This window comes from Schistocerca piceifrons, chromosome 4 (assembly GCF_021461385.2).
Source record: "Schistocerca piceifrons isolate TAMUIC-IGC-003096 chromosome 4, iqSchPice1.1, whole genome shotgun sequence".
Taxonomy (NCBI): domain Eukaryota; kingdom Metazoa; phylum Arthropoda; class Insecta; order Orthoptera; family Acrididae; genus Schistocerca; species Schistocerca piceifrons.
The window spans coordinates 791,906,897-791,926,010 of record NC_060141.1 but is presented as its reverse complement, the minus strand read 5'-3'; positions in this window follow the sequence as shown (position 1 = coordinate 791,926,010).

Below are 19,114 nucleotides of genomic sequence, written 5' to 3'. Positions count from 1 at the left end.
TAATAGCAACGACTGATTTTAGTTTACTAAGTGTTGTAAATAAATCTACACTTCAATTGCAGATCACAGATTTCTTTCTCTGAATCTTTTGCAACATTCTCTACCTATTTTGTGATTACGTTTAGTCCGCGAACGCACTGAAGAGTCTATTTGATCGTCTTCCTGTGGTGTATTCTCACGAAGTATACTTTTTATTTCAACCCCAATTTCCACAACTGTCTTCATAATAAACTGCTACACTTGTGTTTTTACTAATATTGCTTCTGTTCTCATGTCCCACATATAAGCTATACGTATTACGAAAAATGTAAATATATATATTTGTATTTCCTATATATATATATATAGTGTGTGTGTGTGTGTGTGTGTGTGTGTGTGTTCCACATCTTTTTCTAAATCACTGGACCGATTTCAAGCAAGCTAGGTTATACATATCACTAACTGTCGGTAGAGCACCACTGTGGGGTATGAACCACCTATGAAAGATGCGAGGTTGGGGATGAAAAAGTAGTGTAGCTCACAACACACAAGTCATTAGACTTTATTCATCCAATATTAGACAGTGAAAGCCTTTAGTACCTTGCATAAAACTTTACACGTAATTTCAAACTCTTACGAAACTTTTTCTCGCAGACAACCTCTGCCATTAGACAACGCAATTCCTTCTAGTCTTGCAGTGCATACAAGTATACAATCGAATGACTGTATACAACGGCGTAGTCTGGCACGAGCGTGTTTACAGCGTGATAGCAGATATAGACCGACTTTCAAGTTCAGAATATTTCTCGGATTCTTTTGCGAAGAGTTTCAACCTCAAAATTAACAAGCATTATGTAACTGTTACCGTCTTTTCAAGCACTAATAAAAAAAATGCTAGTTTCAATAGCTCGAGCGATACAAGAGTTAATATTCTTGATTACATATCAAAATAAGTGCCTCGTAGCGTTCTTTCATTTGCCGGAAATCTCGTTTCGCTACCTAAAAGCGTTTACGAGATAAAAAGGGAGATACGTCTTACGTGACTCGCACTGTGTAGGACAGCAAACCAGTGTGACCATACAGGAAATCCGTAGAATGGTGAAGTCAACGGTGGCCAAAGGAATGGTTCAAATGGCTCTAAGCACTATGGGACTTCTCAGGTCATCAGTCCCATAGAACTTAGAACTACTTAAACCTAACTAACCTTAGGACATCACACACATCCATGTGCGAGGCGGGATTCGAACCTTCGACCGTAGCGGTCGAGCGGTTCCAGACTGTAGCGCCTAGAACCGCACGGCCACTCCGGCCGGCAAAGGAATGGTAGACAGATGAATTCGGAGAACTGCACTGAAGATGTCATTCATTGCACCGTTCCTGGTAATGTGAGCTAAAAATACCTGAAACCACTGTCTAAGTGTGAGGAAAGATTTTTTCCTTTCACCGGAGCGGTCGCGAGAACATCGATTCGCGGCGAGCAGCCTTTTGTTTTTAAGACGCTGCTGGTGCTCCACCGGGTGGTGGTGGTGGGGGGGGGGTGGTAGTGGTGGGGGGAGGGAAGAATAGCAAATCGAGCGTCGCGTGCGACTAATGGCGGGCGCATTACTGCCGGCGGCAGCAATAAAAGTGTGACTGCCCTGCTGCCCGCTTTTACTGGTTCCTCTTTTACGTGGGCTACAGCTGTCGTTCGGCTCGGCTCTAAGACGGCGAGACTGCCTTACCAACATCACCGGCCTAAAGAACAGAAAGTGTTAGTCCCATGCGCTCTGTCCCTAGATGCAGCACCTACATAGACGCCATAGTGTGGAGGATGAAAACCGAGACAAAAAGAAGACCGACAGAAAGGCCCTGATGAAGGCTAGCTGCAACGCTGGCCGAAACGTTGGCACATTTTAAAATTATGACGATGCGGTCTGATACCCTGAAGAATTTTATTGAAGAAGACAACGGCCGCGGAAGCCTACGCTTACAGAAATGCATTAGTCTACATAACATAATGTACGGACATCACAATAGATCACACATAAATAAAGCTCAACATGAATAAATGAAAACAGTATCGGCGCAACGCCACAATTGACACAGGCAAACACGGCACTTTAAACCTGTTAATAGCGTAATTGTCTTAGTGACAGCTTTAGTAATTAGCATAGAAATTAGATTAGCACAGATCTTCTTAGTTAAAGCAAAAGATTGGACACTGAGGGTCAGTGGCTTGACGACTAATTCCAAGGCTTTCATCCTCAGTTCCCCAAGGCGGAGGGACTATAAACTTCTTCCTTTCCTATCTTCTTTCCTCTTCTTCATTCTAAACTATACTTTTGTATTCCCTTTTCAAAATTTAAACTTTATCTAAATTTTTGTTAAACAGTTTGGGAAAGCTGCCATAAAGAAAAGAAAAAGAAAGATAAATAGCAAACAAAGATTACCGAGTAAAAGAAAACAAAATAAAAGAGATAAAAACAAAACACGATCAACAATGACCCGCCTCCACGTGGCGGGACACGGGCAACGGTGAGATCGGATGCGGGAACTGGTGTGGAGATTCAGCCATATCAGCGCCCATAAAACGATCGCAGCGGCCAAATGGTCAATAAAGACCTACCTTAAGCAATTAGGTGGTGGGTCGTAAAATCAGGGCGGCAAGTGAAAAAAAAGTGAAAAAAAAGTGTCCTTATGTTTCATCTAGTCGCTACAGGTGTGGTACGCTTCCTGCGACAACTGATCACCCAAAACAAATGCCTCATGTTGCACGCAAAATTTTCTTACTAGAAGTTTTGTGGCTGAGTGATAGTATAGGCACACATTTTCCTCTTTTTGCATCAAACACTTCTGCAGTGTGGTGCTCCAAAGCTATTAGTGAATGACATACTTCAGCACACTATGAGCTGCTGTACAAACTTTATTAAAACGTGGTTCCAGTTTCTGTTCATATGGACCACCTTCTACCAATCGATGAATATAAGTAAAGCGGACTATGGTGTCAGTATCAAATGCTAAAAAAAGTTTTAAATTTCTTTGCGTGCCTGTTAAACTGGATGTGGCTTTGCTAGCAGCACTGGACACTAAAATTCCAGTTGAAATTGCTGTGATGAAGTGAATATAGCCTGAAGGAGAAACTAATATTACGTAATCTGACTATACTCAGGAATAATTCATCACATAACGCAACGGATATTCTCATAGAAACCTGAAATTATCTATTAGGAGTAGTCAAATGAAAAAGAGGTAGAGGGAAAAAATTAAGAAAACTGTTTATTATTTCAAATGTAATCGACATAACTATTCACACACATCCCATTGTGAGACAAGACACTCATTGTCTTCGCGGAGAAAAGTTTACGATTGTGTGTGGAACCATGACTGTAGCCGGACTTGACCTTTTCTTTCTTTCTACCAAGAATGACTTTCTTCGGGGCACCAAACATACGGATATCGCATGGGCAGAGACCGGGACTGTATGAAGGATGTGTAAGGACTTCCCAGCGACATTTCTATGCTGTAGTCCAAACAGCCTTGGCGTCAAAGTGTGAGCCAGTCTTGCCTCACAATGGGACAAATGTCTAATCATTTAAGGCTGCTCCAGTAGTAATAGTAAACAGTTTACTTTTTTTGGTCTTTCTTGTTTCCATTTGACTGTCCCCTATACTGTTGATTGTTGTGACATAATAATCTAATGTTCTCACGGAAGATAATAACGAAATGACGAAACGGCTGCTCCCCAAAAGCTTTCGAGACTAACTTACCTTCCATAATCTGAAAATAAATTACCAATACTAAAAAGCACTTGAAATTTGAATTAATCGGTCGGAAAAAAAGTGATTATAAACTGAACTATAGATTGATTCAGACCACGAGAATTAACTTTGCACAAGGCGTCAGTGCAAACATCATGATTATAATAGACTACCATCTTGATAAATCGTACTTATTGTAACTAATCTCATGAAAGATATGAAACAGAAATAAAGATGTGAGATTTTCTTTGACTTCAGGGTTATTATTTGATACAGAAGAGCACATGGATTCTACACAGAACAACCCGGTTAATGTTACATGATTTACGTTATGCTCTCAGCACAGTCGTACAAAGACCTTCTCCATAACGCGAATTAATAAAAAAAATCTGGTATATTTTGCTGACTGAGATATAAGCTTGCTAAACCCGATCAAGACATGTAAACCAAATGGGATCCTTCGCCCACTGATCGCAATTGAAAAGGTCCATTACTACAATGCGTAGATCATTCGGATCGAATTTGGGGACATGGGTTTTTCTAAAACCGATTTAGTAAGCTAGTTGAACTGTATACTTTCATTTACCAATTTACGAATAATAACAGCTTATATTTATAATAACATGAATCTCTTTTATTATTACAAGGGCAAGTGCACAAGGAATGTAAGTATTATAACCTAGTGCAGAATGAATACATAGTATAATATGCATTTTGCATGTACTATCATACTCACAAGCATCGGAACGACCTGAAATGCGTTTCGCCTAATTTGGATGCAGTCGAAATAACGTACCTGTGTTTCAGGTTCTCTAATCACTTCTCAGTGCAGTTGTTTGACTATACAAAAGGGGTAGCTCAAAAGATCACTTCAGTACACTGTTCTTTAAGGTATGCAGCCCAGATGTAAATCGATACCACGCTATTTTAAATACTAGGAAATGCGTCATTAGAGATGAGACAATCCTTAACGCTCGTAAACTCAATTTCATTACAATAAGTCACATTTCAAAATCACTTGCACACTTTTTACAATTTGAGTTAACTTACTCCATCACATAAGTAATTCAAGAATTCTTTAGGCAAGATTAAATATTTTTATGAGCAAGAGATTTTTAGACAATATCTGAAGTTCTATGACAATTCGAAATATTTTTGTTGTTTAATAGGTTTACCTACACCCGTGAAACGTTGTTCCTGATACGTGAGGTTTCTCATAAACTGGATTTTGAAATAACTAGTTATCAGCGGCAAGTGCCCTACGGAAACCTTAAAATTAACATCGTATCGCCAGCAATTTCTCTGTACTCATGGTTGAGGAAGTATTTGTGCACATATTTGCACAATAAACGACACGACGAAGATTTTTGTTTTGGATCTGTATTGAAACCAAACAGCTTCAAGCATTGTAACTAAGCAAAGCGTTCGCACCATATCGAGACCCAATCACAGCAACGTTCGTCATTGGTGTCTAGCCACATATGGTCGATATGTATGGAATTTTCTGCACGTTAAAGTTTTTGTTCCCAGCCTGGAATCCTGCCAGAAACCTTGTCTCCCTGTTTATTAACCACGAAAAACATTTATTATTGTTTCAAGTGTACATGTTTAATACCATGTACCGTCATGTAAAATTCTGTGACGGGGACTAGAACACAACGCCTAATTAGTTTGTTAACTAAGTAATATCAAATGTTAGATATCGAATTTTCTCAACAGCAGCGAGATGTTTGATATTGAAACAAGATGTTTTTTTGTTTTTTGTTTTTTTTTTACCTGACCTAGAATCGAGTCCGGCTCCTATCGCCCTTGATTTCTATCCACGAACTGTTTAGTCGCCAGTAGCGAGATGTATGCACGTTTCACTAGAAATAACGGCACCTACCGTTATTGTTTACAACATATGAAAAGACATTAAAAATGAAAATTATTTATCACTAGTTTTTCGGTGTGCATATGACGTTGCTTGAAACGAAACCGTGAATATTTTTCTACTGGACCAGTACTGGAACCCACATATGTGCCTTTCGTGGAAATCTAGAGGAGTTCGCAATCCGCAGGGAAACGACGAAATGATCTAACTATATCTTTCCGTGTGGTTCAGATACCACGAAAGAGGAGATCCGAATCGAAGCCCAGTTCAGCAACAAATACTTCACTGTCTCAAGTTCAAATAAAATTTGAACCTTATGTCTTTAAATGACGGTTGGCTTGGTACTTGTTAGTAAAGTAAAGTTTCTAGTGTAAGGTAGTTTACTGGCTACAGAGTTTCTGTTTACCGCGACTACCATCTCTGGTATGGTCCAACCTAAACAGACTCTGCCCACATTTGGCAGCGAAGGGATGTGATGCTCATAACGCGGATTCTGAACTGCGGTACGACCTGGTGTTCTTCATTTGTCATTACTAGAGGTGAAGGAGATCCGTTAGCGTGTATTTATAATACATACCGGAAGGGGAATCGAATTCATATCTTACAGCTAAGAAACTAGGATCGTTTCATCAGACCACAGGACCCCACATTTCCTACAGTAATGATTGTGTCGTAACGTATGTTGAATTTAGTTTTCGCATTAGATACGCTGAAAAACTCCATTTTTTTATTGAACGATTAATTATCAGCAGGCTTCTGACGCAGAAATTATGCTATTCTCATGTCGGCTGTATGTAAAGACGTATTAGCCATCACAGCCTCGACGTCATTTTCAAATTTTCACTGTTTTAAGAAATTTCTTAGGTCTGGAAAAGCGGTTGAAGAGTATTAAGTTACCAAATACTTCAGTTGTTACTTCCGTTATCGCTGTTAACTACATGCGATTTTTAATGAAACTTTTAAAGCTCCTTCGTCAGTTTTGGAAGCAATAGCCAAATACAGAGCAATACACCGACGAGTCAAAGAAACTCGTACACCTGCCTAATCTCGTGTAGGGTCCCAGCGAGGGCGCAAAAGTGCCGCAACACGACGTGGCATGGACTCAACTAATGTCTGCAGTAGTGCTGGAGGGAAATGTCATCATGAATCCTGCAGGGCTGTCCATAAATCCTTAAGAATACGATGGAGTAAGGATCTCTTCTGAACAGCACGTTGCTAAAGATTCCAGATATGCTCAATAATGTTCATGTCTGAGGAGTTTGGTGGCCGGCGGAAGTGTTTAAACTCAGAAGAGCAATTCTGGACCCACTCTGCATCAATTCTGAACGTTGGGTGTGTCACATGGTCCTGCTGAAATTGCCCAAGTCCGTCGAAATACACAATGGACATGAATGGATGTAGGCGATCAGACAGGATGCTTACGTACGTGTCACCCGTCAGAGTCGTATCCAGACTAATCAGAGATCCTATATCACTCCAACTGCACACGCCCCACAGCATCACAGAACCTCCAGCAGCTTGAACAGTATCCTGTTGACATGCAGGATCTATGGATTTACGAGGTTTTCTCCATACCCGTACACATCCATTCGCTCGATACAATTTTAAATGAGACTCGTCCGACCAGGCAGTAAGTTTCCTTTCATCAACAGTCCAATGTCGGTGTTGACGGGCGCAGGCGAAGCGTAAAGCTTTATGTCGTGCAGTCATCAAGGGTACACGACTGGGCCTTCGGCTCCGAAGTTGAATGGTTCGCACGCTGACACTAGTTGATAAGCCAGCACTGAAATCTACACCGATTTGCGGAAGAGTTGCACTTTTGTCACGTTGAACGATTCTTTTCAGTCGTCGTGGGTTCCGTCCTTGCAGGCTCTTTAACCGGCAGCAACAATGTCGGAGATATGAAGTTTTACCGGATTTCTGACACTCACGGTTGGCTCGTGAAATGGTCATACGGGAAAATCCCCATTTCATCGCTACCTCGGAGATGCTGTGTCCCATCGCTCCTGCGCCGACTATAGCACCACGTTAAAACTCAATTACATCTTGATAATCTGCCATTGCAGCATCAGTAACCGATCTAACAACTGCGCCAGACACTTGTTGTCTTGTATAGGTGTGCCGACCCCAGTACCGGATTCTGCCTGTTGCATATCTCTGTATTTGAATACGCACAGGCATACCAGTTTCTTTGACGCTTCAGTGTATTTACGAGGGCAGTTCAATAAGTAATGCAACACATTTTTTTTCTCGGCCAATTCTTCCTCAGGCACCCTACAGCCCCGATCTCGCACCGTCGGATTTCCAAATGTTTGGCCCAATGAAGGACGCAATCCGTGGGAGGCACTACGCGGATGATGAAGAAGTTATTGATGCAGTACGACGTTGGCTCCGACATCGACCAGTGGAATGGTACCGTGCAGGCATACAGGCCCTCATTTCAAGGTGGCGTAAGGCCGTAGCATTGAATGGAGATTACGTTGAAAAATAGTGTTGTGTAGCTAAAAGATTGGGGAATAACCTGGTGTATTTCAATGCTGAATGAAACAACCCCTGTTTCAGAAAAAAAATGTGTTGCATTACTTATTGAACTGCCCTCGTAGTTCGCAACAAACGGTTCCGGCGTCCTGTGGCAACTTGGTTGCCCTTTTTCTGGTCATTATTATTGAGAAATACTGGAGAAGGTAATTCTTCTTTCTTTTTGTCAGATATTTTCGGAGGCAGAATAACCTTATAACATGACCGTGCTTCTTTTCATACAGCGAATTGCGTAAAACACTGGTTTCAAATGAAGGGACACGTCGAGCTGTAGGAATGGCCTCCCAAACGGTCTGATCTCAGTCCCATAGAGGAAACGTTGACAGAGGTGGAGAAAATCATTAGATCTAGAATATCAGCAGCAACAAGCAAGACAGCGCTGTCCCAAGCAGTTCATGACACAGGAGTTGTCGCAGACCTAGAGATTTATCCGGAAACTCGTTGCTTCTGTTTCATGGTTGCTAAATGCATTTGTGGAGAAGGGCGAAAACTGGACACGGTAATTAATTATTCTGTTGTTAGGGAGAAATTGTTTACGACAAATGAATGTTTAGTTCTCTCTCGTAGGAGGGGGAAATTGTTCGTCTTATTTATTTATTTTTGAGGAGATTATGCGTAAAAACTAACCTGTCTGTTTCATTCGCTTCAATCTTTCAATAGAGTCTTGATTTCAAATTACTTTACGACCTTTGATCACAAAGACTTGGTCAAACCTGAAACTAATTACTTTTGTCAGATGGTGCTTGACGTCAATGCCGCTGATGGCATGAAAGAAAAGTACCTAGTTTTTTAGTTTTTTTTTTTTTTTTTTTTTTTTTTTGCGTGGAGAAAAACAACATATTTATTTGTGTTCTCTTTATCTCCATGCAGACAGGACGCCAGTCCCGATGAAAGAACAAAAGATATATGAGTTTCTTTTAATGCCAAGCAGACATCACAGTATATAAAGAGATGTCCAAGACTAGCAGTGTAGGAGTAACACTTTAAAATAATGAATACTTAACACTTTTTCGCAGTCCTCCTAAACTAATAAATCTTTCCACACTTAAAGTTTATGGAAGTTCAAATGGTTCAAATGGCTCTGAGCACTATGGGACTCAACTTCTGAGGGCATTAGTCCCCTAGAACTTAGAACTAGTTAAACCTAACTAACCTAAGGACATCTCAAACATCCATGCCCGAGGCAGGATTCGAACCTGCGACCGTAGCGGTCTTGCGGTTGCAGACTGCAGCGCCTTTAACCGCACGGCCACTTCGGCCGGCTTTATGGAAGTGACAGGATTCGAAACCCCTATGTGCAAATTAGAATCCGACTGCCTTAACCAATATGCCATTCAACCAATCGCATACACTACCCTTACGAGATGGTATGATATGGTCTGTGATGTCATACCCTTTCCATGAAAAAGAAATCATAAACCAAGTGAAAGGGGCACAGTGCGTCTTCGACGGAAATCCTGAAAGTCCATGTGACTGATTTCCATGAACGAAGTTATGAAGAACAGTAAGTATTCTGCTAGGTTTTACCAGATCTGCTTGTTTTGGAGATGACGTGAACGGGAGAGTCCGAGAACGTAATAGCTGCTAACGTGTCATAAAATTTCGACACAATGAAGGCAAAGTTAATGTGGCAATTGCTCACGCAGAAAATATCTTGACAACCTTTCAAGGATACATTATTTCACCATGATTGTGAAGTATCATAAAATGCAGTTGAATTGCACTGTGTGATCAATAGTAACCGGACACCTGGGTGAAAATTACTTAAAAGTTCGTAGCGACCAACATCGGTAATGATGGAGTTCAATACGGTGTTGGCACACACATAGTCTTGATGACAGCTTCCACTCTCGCAGGCATATGTTCTATCAGGTGCTGGAAGGTTTCTTGGGAAATGGCAGCCCATTCTTCACACAGCGCTGCACTGAGAGGAGGTATGACGGTGGTCGGTGAGGCCTGGCACGAAGACGGCGTTCCGAAACATCCCAAAGGTGATCTATAGGATTCAAGTCAGGATTCTGTGCAGGCCAGTCCGTTACAGGGATGTAATTGTAGTGTAACCACTTCGTCACAGGCCGTGCATTATGAAGATGTGCTCGATCGCGTTGAAAGAGCAATCGCCACCCCCTAATTGCTCTTCAACAGTGGAAGGAAGAACGTGCTTGAAACATCAATGTGGGTCTGTCCTGTGATAGTGCACGCAGAACAACAAGCGGTGCAAGCCCCCCTCCATGAAAAGCACCACTACTTCCGAAATTTACTGTTGGCACTACACACGGTGCCAGATGACGTTCACCGGGAATTCGCCATACCCACACTATGTCATCGAATCGCCACATTGTGTACCGTGATTCGTCACTCCACACAACGGTTTCCACTGTTCAATCGTCCAATGCTTATGCTCCTTACAACAATCGAGACACCACTTGGCAATTACCGGCGTGATGTGTGGCTTATGATCAGCCGATCTACCATGAAATCCAGGTTTTCTCACCTCCCGCCTCACTGTCATAGTACTTGCAGTGGATCCTGATGCAGTTTGGAATACCTTTCTGATGGTCTGGATAGACGTCTGCCTATTATACATTACGACCCTCTTCAACTATCGGCGGTCTCTGTCAATCAACAGACGAGGTCGGCCTGTACGCTTTTTGTGCTGTACGTGTCCCTTCACGTTTTCACTTCGCTATGGCAACGGAAGCAGTGGACCTAGGGATGTTTAGGAGTGTGGAAATCACGCGTACGGACTTATGATACAATTGACACCCAATCACCTGACCACGTTCGAAGTCTGTAGTTCCACGAAGCGCCCCATTCTGCTCTCTCACGATGTCTACTGACTACTGAGGTCACTGATACGGAGTATCAGACAATAGGTGGCATCACAATGCATGTAATATGAAAAACGTATGTTTCTGGGGTTCTCCGCATACTTTGGTCACATAGTTTAAATACTTATCGTACCCATCTTACGACAAATTGTGACGTAGTGAAATAAAGCTGTTTCAGTCACAGTTGTGAATTGATTCAAGTGTATCACACAGTAATCATAATCTAATGCAGATACAAAAAGAGTGACATTCTACTATTCAGTACGTCCTTCACTTCCAGATTTACATCAGTATGTTCGTTGTTTCCATAACGTTTATTATGGGTTATGATTCCCAAGATGGCAAACAGCACACCAATAACATTCATTAGTAGGCCCTTGGAGCATTATTTGAAACATACGTGTGAAATAATTCAGCGTTTTGGCTCAGTCTTATAGTGTACAGCATTGAAGCTGTGAGATGGCTTATGATGCAAAGCCTGTCTTATGATTGAGTCACTGAATTAAGAAAACGAGGGAATGGATTGCAAACAGCAGCAAATCGAGCGTGTTACCACTAAGCCAACATAATAATGCTTTGGCATACTTTTTTTCATTATGACCGTATTTCTTAATGTAGATTACTTGGAACGTGACATTACAGATCTTAGCTTAGGGTCGAATCATAAATGGAAGCCAATTCCAATGTCTCTTTGAGATGACATGAAAGTACTGCATTAGACATAAAACCTAGCCGCTGGCTAGCTGCCTCAGAAACTAAGTCCGAGGCATTCATTTAAGGAAGCCAAAATTCCCAGCAGCGCCTCTAAAACCTATGTCCGGTCATACGCATGATCTGTCAACTCTATATTATGTAAAAGTGTATGGAGGAAGCTCTTTGAGTCTCCTCAAGGTGCTACAGAAATGTCTCTGCTCTGTAAACGTAAAGTTGTGCATTCGAGTCCACTACATTTCCTAGTTTCTTTAAATGGCATATTGTATCAGTCGCTGTGTAAGAAAAACAGCCTACAAAACTGCATGACGTGTTGATACCACACGATAACTCTCTGTCCACTTCACTAACAAAACTATAGAAGAGTTTTAAAAGTGATCAATTACACACCCATTCTTCTGACATACGCCCTTAATTGTTTACCTCTAAAGTTCCTTATCAAATAACAGTCAAGAATATTCCTTTCTGGACGAAAATGTACTTCAAACCTGGTTTAACAACATCTTTAACTCAAATTTCTACGGGAGTGGAATCTATAAACTCCTGAGCGTTGTCAGACTGTTTTAAACAATTTGAGAGTATTCTGTCGATGATTAATTTCTCTCTGATGTTGACTGTTGTTGTAAATAAAATGCTGGACAATGCTATTAAAATATGCATTGTACTAATTCAAATGAAACTCTAATTACCAGACGAAAGTCTGTTTTAATGAAACTTATGGTATTTGTAACAGGAGCGTTAACTGCCACATGTATTTGTATTTTCTTGTCTTAATCTTATTGAAATTAAAAAAATCGCCAGAAATGTTACACATTTTTAAAACATGTCCATTAGTTATAGTGTAAACATTTTGATTATCTTATTTTGTAAAAATAGACTTGGAAAATATTTTCCTTGAGATCGATGCCAACGGCACTATGTATGAAAGACAAGCATCAAGTGAAGGAAGAACAGTGGCACGGATCGCAAAATGTGACATCCACACGAAGACTTCCTAAGCTACGAAGTTACAAATCGAGAAAGGCTGCAGTGCAGGAGAGCGGGAGAAGTGGCAGAAAATGCTGGCTCAAAATTCCTTTGAAAATTAAACTAGTGAATGTGTGTAGAGTAATTTCGATTGCAGCTTCTGTTAACGCGAAAGGAGTTGTAGTTGTTGTCAGAAAGTGGAACAAGGAACACAAAACGCTGACGGTGTTGTCTAGAATAAGTCATCATTGAGTAAACCTGTAATTCAGTCCATTAATACTAATACAAATATACGTATCATCTATTCGTCATGATTAATATGTATCGGCTGCTCTTCTTCATCAATTAAAAATGAAAAGCGCCCATGCTGAAGAGCTATTCACCTTGCAGCACGCTTAAGACAGAGAGAACCGGAAATAACAACGGGTTCGCTAAGGTGAGCTCGGTGCTGACATTCTATCCATCGCTTGCGAAGAGTGTTGTTAATTTACCCCCAACGTTTTAATATTAACGAGGCCTCTTGCCGATCACAACAGTCATATGAAAATAATCGAGTTTTATTGCTGCGGCACAGATGGGCAGACGGGTTGTAATCTCCCCACGGAAAATTACCCTCTACCACGCAATAATTAATAATGGTCAATCAAATCATCCACATTTATTCACTTTTGAAAAGTATCTGATCGGATTTTCTAGTAATATATGCGCCGACAGCTCGTCGGCGCCAAGGTATTTTTCTAGTACGTTTATTCTTTGGAATAACAGAGATACATATATGTATTCTCCATGGTTATTATAGAGGGAGAACAGGGACAGCTTCGGAAGTATTTGTTGGAAGATTGTCGGGTTGCTAAAAGAGACATATTTGCTCTTCTTCTCGCTAAAGCGAGCTATTAACGTTTGTGCCACTAGCGGGTTATTTGAAGAGAGAAAAATTGTAAACGCAAATTAAGTAAGACTGGGAGTCAACAGAAAACGGAACATGTAATGGAGATGGTTTGAATATACAATTTTCCTCAGAAATAAGGTTTGTGACCCTTTTATTCTAGAGTGAATGACGAATGAGTTCTCTGTCTGAATCATTGATGATTGTCTTGGCACTGTAATTAGTGGGGAAGTTTCAGTTGTGACGAAGAGAGCCTGCAATCACCGAGATTTTATAAAATCGTCCAAAAAGGCTTCGGACACATCTGAAATTCTAAATCTGTCGTAAAATGAACGAATTGTTCAAACGATCGATTTTCCCAACTGAATGCAGCGCTTAACAATAATAATAGATATAAAGATCTTTTACAGCAAGCCAGCCGCTGAATATTAAGACGAAGGGCTCCATCAGAGATTCTATTGGGCTGAGTTCACGTAATGAAATATTATATTTAAAACTGTATATAGATAAAGGACAGAGAGAGAGAGAGAGAGAGAGAGAGAGAGAGAGAGAGAGAGAGAGAGAGAGAGCGAATGAAATTAGAGAAAATACGCAGAATCCTCCATTAGTATAATTGTTTGCCTGTCTTATCACAGATCAGCCTAAAGAAAAAACAGGAGGCCCTTACTTTACTGTGCAGGTTTATGTGTGAGAGACATTACACCAAGTTAGCGGCAAGCTGCATTCACATACTTTCATCATTTACAGTATAATCCATTATAGGGTCTAGGATTTCAGTGACTATCCATATGTTTCTGAATCATAACGCGAAACTAAGGCAGAGGGAAGCAGTTTCATTATTTATTTCACGTTCATTTTAGCTTATTGCATGGCATTTCATGTATGTTTTACTCGTCATCAGGCAGTTATGCAAACATCAAACTGTTACGTAAAGATAAATTATGTCAATGTAACTTATCGTATAAGATGTATGTCCATCATTCGATGCTGGAGCAGCTGTCAGAGTATGTGGGGGTGTTGGCGTCAGTGAGTGGCCAGATATCAGCGTCCAGTGTTGCCAACTGCTTGCTTGGAACTGTTTGGAAAACAGGTAGTTTCGTGGTATCTGACACACAGGGAACGAGATAGTTCGATCATTTCATCGTTCCCCCAAAATCGCAAACTCCTCTACATCTCCACAAAAGACGCATATGTGGGTTCCACTAATGGTCCAGCACAAAAATATCCGTAGTTTCATTTCAAGCCCCACCACATGCACACCGAAAAACTAGTGGCAAATAATTTTCATTTTCAGTTTCTTTTTAACGTGTTGTCAACAATAACGATAGGTGCCGTTATTTCTTGTGAAACCTGCACATGTCTCCCTACTGGTGAGTAAACAATTCGTGGACAGATGCCAAGGGTGACAGGTCAGGCAAAAAATTATTTGCTTATTTCAAATTCAAACATATCGCTGCTGTTGAAAAGTGCCATATCTAACATCTGATTTTAGTTAGTTAACAAATTGATTACGTTCTGGGGTCGAGTCCCCGGCACAAAACTTTACATCATGACACTTCGTTTTAAAAACGTGCTAACTTTGTCACTTGAAATTATATTTAACGTTTTTCGTGATTAGTTAACAGGGAGACATGGATCTTGATAGGATTCGAGGCAGAGGACAAAAACTTTCATGCGCAGATTTACTAACTAATACTGTTGGAAACCTGGATATTTCTCGACTCTTCATGCGTAGCCGTCAATTACAAATGTTGCTATGGTCGAGTCTCGGTCAGATATGAAAGCTTTGCTTAGTTACAATGGCTGTAGGTGCTTGGTTTCAACACATATCCAGAACAAAAACTTTCATCATATCGTTTAATGTTCAAATATGTGCACAAACAATAGCATAGAGAAATTCCTATTTTAATTTTGCTTTCTGCTGTTAATCGCGTTGCTTTTAACTGGTTAATGTAACATCCTCTTTATCACTTTTATAGAAAAAAATTCTTCCGATTCTCATAGAACTTCAGCAGTCCAGATATTGTCTCAAAATCTCTTGTTCATAAAAATATTTAATTTTGCCTTAAGATTGCTATACTGACTTACGTGAGGGAGTTAGTTGACTCAAATTGTAATGAGTGTGGTAGTGATTTTGAAATGTAACTTACTGTAATAAAATTGAGTTTACAGGCGTTAAGGACTGTCTCATCTCAAATGACACATTTCTTAGTGTCTACAATGTCGTGGTGTTGATTTACATCTGCACTGAATACCTTGAAAAAGAGTGTTCTCTAGTGATCTCTTGTGTTACCTGTTTTGTATGGTCAAACGACTGCACTGCATAGAGATTAGAAGACCTACGTTATGTGAGCTGCATGCAAATCAAGAAAAACCCAGTTCAGGTCATTGGGATACTTTTTAGTATAATAGTACATGACATATGTATAGAATTAACGCTTAACGTAATCCTAAATTTCAACTGTCTAAGGAAGCCTATTCTTTTACGAATAGCTAAGTCACTAACATTTATCAGGACAAACATCTTTCTTCTTGAGCTTCAAACCATCCATATGCTTGAGAATCGGACGGTAAAATTTCATCTTCATTTTCTGAAACATTGATTGACGAGAAGCTGGCAGCGTGAGCCTTCTCAGTGACAAGGTTTACAATTTCGCTATTCTGCATGATTCGATGCCCTGGATTAGAATCGTCGAGACTCATTCATTCTCGAGTGTCTTCTACATCGCATCCATGGCAGTTGAGTTCTTTTAGCATACTGATCATTTCTGAAATATGCTTCTGCTTTCCTAACGGTTCTATTGTGTAATTGTTGCGTTGGCAGAAGAGCCAACACCGTGTTACTAGAGGAGGCCGAAATGCAAGCGTTTTAGCTCACGCAGGCTGGCGTGAGGAGGGATGAACTATACTGACGTGAGGTCTGGAACATGACAAGGAATTAGAATTCAGAATGCGGACGTAATTAGCTCGATACTTAACATTAATTCGTTAATGATGAACGTCGCTCTTGACGGTACATGATTCACAACATTATCTGTTCAGAATACATTCGTAGTAACTGAATATGGAGCCTTGCTAGGTCGTAGCAAATGACTTAGCTGAAGGCTATGCTAAACTGTCGTCTCCGCAAATGAGGGTGTATGTAGACGGTGACCCATCGCTAGCAAAGTCGGCTGTACAACTTGGGCGAGTGCTAGGGAATCTCTCTAGACTAGACCTGCCATGTGGCGGTGCTCGGTCTGCAATCACTGATAGTGGCAACACGCGGGTCCGACGTATACTAACGGAGCGCGGCCGATTTAAAGGCTACCACCTAGCAAGTGTGGTGTCTGGCGGTGACACCACAGTAATACCTTTAGAATGTCTCAATAACGCCTTAAGCCGTGGGTTGTAGGAAGGTGGTTACGTCAGGCGGAAGAAAACCACTTTGGCCGGCCGAAGTGGCCGTGCGGTTAAAGGCGCTGCAGTCTGGAACCGCAAGACCGCTACGGTCGCAGGTTCGAATCCTGCCTCGGGCATGGATGTTTGTGATGTCCTTAGGTTAGTTAGGTTTAACTAGTTCTAAGTTCTAGGGGACTCATGACCTCAGCAGTTGAGTCCCATAGTGCTCAGAGCCATTTGAACCATTTTGAAAACCACTTTTTTGAACTGGTCCTAATCGTTTACGATATCACACGATGGATGAATTAGTGCATTGTCAAAGAACAATAATGTTTGTTTTGCCATTCTTTAACAGATAAATTCTTGCAAAGATGCAAAATGTTCCATAAACGATCTCGTGAATATCGTACTAAACATGGAGGTGGCCTTTTGTGAGATTTAAATAATAAGCATCGCTGACACGTGTTTGAAACAACACGGTTCTTACTTTTACCAATGACGAGCATAGACAGTCGGTGACTGCCAGTAGCCAGTATCAGCTTACTTTAGGAGCAAATGTTGCTACCTCTCGACATGAAGCAAGAAAAAAAAATGTTCAAATGTGTGTGAAATGGTACTGGACTTAACTGCTAAGGTCATCAGTCCCTAAGCTTACACACTATTTAACCTAAATTATCCCAAGGACAAACACACACACCCATGCCCGGGGGAGGACTCAAACCTCCGCCGGGACCGGCCGCACAGTCCATGACTGTAGCGCCCAGATAGCTCGGCTAATCCCGCGCGGCATGAAGCAATACACTTTCTTGTCAAAGCTTCCAGTGGAGCCAAGTTCCGTCAGATTTTAAACCTTTTCTGCACCATAATCGTCTTCCCTCAAAACGTCCGTTAGTTTGATTTTGAAACAATCACCTGGTGAGCCGGCCGGAGCGGCCGAGTGGATCTAGGCGCTACAGCCTGGAACCTCGCGACCGCTACTGTCGCAGCTTCTAATCCTGCCTCGGGCATGGATGTGTGTGATGGCCTTAGGTTAGTTAGGTTTAAGTAGCTCTAAGTTCTAGGGGACTGATGACCTCAGTAGTTAAATCCCATAGGGCTCAGAGCCATTTGAACCAATCAACTGGTGAAAAATCAGCAGACAGATAGCAGCCTTGTATTTGAAGCTCAGAAATAGCGTGTCTTGCCATAAAGAGTTTTAAGAAACCCGAGCTTGCTTTAAAATTCGAGGGCTCTGCAAAATTGTGGTTAAATTGAACTAAGTGACCTTTTTTGGGTAAATCACTTTTCAACTGCATAATCTAGATCTGTGCACATGACGAGCTTCATACTTCCACTACTAGTCAAACCATCAGTAGAATCAAGCTTAGATATGCAATTTGTGATGCTCGTCTTTCTTTTTTTTAATATCCGTAACTGTCGACGTACCACCCTTATACTCAATAGCTGACTTGGTTGCAGATTTACCGTTCTCTGACCTTTTATTAATCTCGTATTAATCTCTAATAGAAAGGACAACGCTTTCAAGTTTATGCGGCAAAGTTGGCATAGATGATCGTAAGGCTGCGCAAATCAAGCAAACGGTTACTACTGTTAGCATCTGGGCGCCACTTACCAGCGAGTAACGAGGGTGCAGTTAAACAGTCTTTCGCTTGACCAACATAAAGATAAGATGCGGAGCTGTATATGCTGGTTATAATCACTTCGCAATACAAGCCAACTAGGGAAAAAAAAGTGCCACGCGCCACGTAGAAATTATCCGAATGGCACCGAAATCGTTAGATGTGATGTAAATGTAGAGACAAAGAAGTTATTACAATCTCAGAAAAATTGGGTGATTAATTCAAGAGAAAGAGCTTCACAGAGTGAGCAGTCAACAACTCATGGGTCCACCTGTGGCCTCTATGGAGCAGTTATTCGTCTTGGAATTGATTGATACATTTGTCCTCCTACGGGTATAGTGCCAAATTCTCTCCAACTGGCACATTAGTTTTCAGAATACCAAGCTGGTTGGCGGTGCCAGCCAGTAATGCTCCAAACATTTTCAATTAAGTACACACCCGACGACCTTGTTGTCCAAGGCAGGCTTTAGCAAGCACGAAGAGCATCAGAAGAAACTGTAGCCACTTGCGGGCGGGCATTATCTTGCTGACATGTAAGCCAAGGATGATTTTCCATTAAGGCCAACAAACCGGGGAGTAGAATATCGTCGACC